Source organism: Diceros bicornis, chromosome 20, assembly GCF_020826845.1.
Source record: "Diceros bicornis minor isolate mBicDic1 chromosome 20, mDicBic1.mat.cur, whole genome shotgun sequence".
Taxonomy (NCBI): Eukaryota; Metazoa; Chordata; class Mammalia; order Perissodactyla; family Rhinocerotidae; genus Diceros; species Diceros bicornis.
Window position 1 is genome coordinate 10,624,820 of NC_080759.1, and position 2,818 is coordinate 10,627,637.

A 2,818-nucleotide genomic window follows, 5' to 3' on the forward strand; every position below is an offset into this window, starting at 1 on the left:
TAAAACTTCAATTCATCATCCAAGGGAAAGCCTCTTGCAGAGCTGTGAGGAGCCTATTTAGTGGATGCTTTCAAAATACATTTCAGATATGAAATTCTACAGCAACACTGAAGGACAACCAAATTGTATCCCTTAACTCTCCTTTCTGAAGGTGTTGTCTTATGAATCTGAGGTCTTACGGTGTTGTTGAAAACGGAACATTAAACACGGAAAACTGAACAAAAATATAGATGTGTGTGTGTGTTATTCTTTTCTGATAATATAGCTTCATTTTTAAAAATTAAGGATTGCAAAAATATATATAAAAGTAAATTGGTATCGTCCGTAATCCCACTGCCCTGAGATTATCATAGAAATAATTTGGAAAATAGCCTGCTATATTTTTGAAGGCACACGTTCTTAGTAAACTTAAGATCATATTTTCTACGTTTTGTAACTGGCTTCTTCAATTTGTAGTTTTGAATCAGAATAGAAATTATATGAGATGTGACTGGTTTCTTGAAAAGGCAGCTCGGAATTCAGCCTCATAAAATATATTTTCAAATATTAATTTAATGAATGCCTAGGAGAAGCAATGAGTGCCCAGAGCTGGCCACAGAACAGACATTACATGGGTCATGGCTATAACATAGGACTTTTTTCTCTATGTATTATAGAATCGTACCAACGAAGAGAACACGTTGTCGGGGGGAAGGAAGTCAACCAGTCTCTCTGCTCTTTCCTGTGCTGGTTCATTGAGGTTTTCCATAGCATCTGCTTCTTTCATACACTTACTAGATTTTCTGATTGAGTTTTATAGGAACTGAATCCACACAAAGAAGACATAAGGCTAACAATAACCTACACATTGGCATTTCTTTCTAAATCAAAGTAATTCACAGATATTTACTAATTTCTGTTTCAACCTAATTTATTATCCCAACATGCTAAGACACTCTTGAGGAGGTGAGGTGGGCAAAAGCTATTTTTACTCTTATTTTACAGTTCAGAAAGTATGGCCAAAAAAAATACCGAACTTGTTGAGAGCCATTCAATGGGCCGATGTAGTGGTCTCTTAACAGGAACTCAACTCCCCAGTTATTGCACCGATTCCTCTGTGCTCCTAGCTAACACTAAAGATTTGCTAATTCTTTAATGAAAGTGTTCCTGATCTAAATAACCTATTTTCTCTATTTTTTCCTTCCCTGTCTTTAATTTCTATGAATACTTAAAATGATACATTTGTTTTTAAGAGTCCATCAGCTTCTGCTACAAACCCCTCACTGCAGGCATAATGTTCTTTTACTGTTGACCTATATGTGATTGGAGTGGGCATGATGGATGTAGGCAAAGTGAACTTTATTTTTAAAGCCGTACTTCATATTTCCCCATGTAACTCTCTCTTTTTCTCCATCATAACCTTCTAGGTGGACCAGTTACTATGTGATTCTTATGTAACTGGATTCTTATCCCAACCAACCAGAAACCATGGTGGGAACTTATTGTTCCCATCCCAGAGTCACACAAGGGGATCTGCATAGTCTCCCTACTGAACACTGTGGTTGGATTGGTGTGCTGGTAAACTGGCTCTCTCAAGGAGGTGGAGGGTAAGCCCTGATTTGTAGCATTTGCCAATTTCCATGGGGTGACTACTACCACCAAGGCTGATTTTGAGCTACCAACATTCGGTCACTAAATATGGCATTGGGATGAGATGCATGCAGACGACTCAGGTGTAAGCCAGCCCCAGTACAGTACTCATTGAGCTCTTTGGAGGAACATGTTCACCTTTCTCCAGGGCGGCATTAGGGAAGAAAGCCTGTAATACCACACAATGCAGTAGCCCTGGATGCCCCCTCAGCAATCTTTTGCTAAATGTGCATATCCACGGATTGCTCTGGGCCCAGGGTGAGCTTTCAGATGCCCTAAGAATAACCCCTTCCACAATGTGTTCCAGGTGAGCCTTGCTACCAAAAGTGTGGTCTGAGGGTCTGCGGTGTTGGCCACACCTGACAGCTTGTCGAAATGCAGAATCTAAGGTCCTTCCCAGACCTACTCAATCTGAATCTACATTTTAACAAGATTTCTGGTTGAAGAAGCCCTCATCTAATAAGCTTCATCCAATCTTAAAGTGTGATGCAAATTAAGACCCAGGAACAACACTGGATATCCCGTAATTCCCCAAGGTAGATATTAAACAGAATCTAAAACTGACCAGAGACTGCAAATGAAAATGAGCCTCCTGAAATTAAAATAAGTATGTAAGCAAACTGATTAGACCAGGTGGATACCAAAATTGCTAAGGAGAGAAAGCCTTTGTTAGAGTTGGAGAATATTTTTCCTATCAAGAGATGCAGACTCAGGGGAAATATGTAATCAACAGAGCACCATTTCTTTTGTCTGATTTTGTCTACCTGCTTTTAGATAATTATTGGGTTTAAAATATTCTATTACTTTATTTTAATGACAAAAAGGAAATAAAAGCTTTTTCCATGTTGCTATAGTAAATTTAGTAATGAACTATAGAAATGATCCCTGAAAGTATAGTCTTGCTATTTGTAAATTTAGTTTGTTACATCTGACTGTTGCATAATATTCCATTGCATGCACATGACACACCATAGTGCTCAAGTTCTCTGGTAAAAGACATGTAGAGTGTTGTCTACTCTTTGCTACCACAACAATGCTTCCATGGATATCTGTGTACATTTCCCTTTTGGATCAGTGTGAGGGTTATTCTGAGTATACATACAAGAGTAGAATCACTGGAGTTGTAGGATATATGCACACAATTTCATTGAATACTTTCAGATGGCTCTCTAGAATGGCTGCCCTTATT

General features: G+C 38.5%; 1 pseudogene; it reads right to left on the bottom strand.

Moving 5' to 3' along the window:
• Positions 1-2,459: 2,459 nt before the first annotated feature.
• Positions 2,460-2,530, bottom strand: LOC131419337 (small nucleolar RNA U3; annotated as a pseudogene).
• Positions 2,531-2,818: the final 288 nt, after the last annotated feature.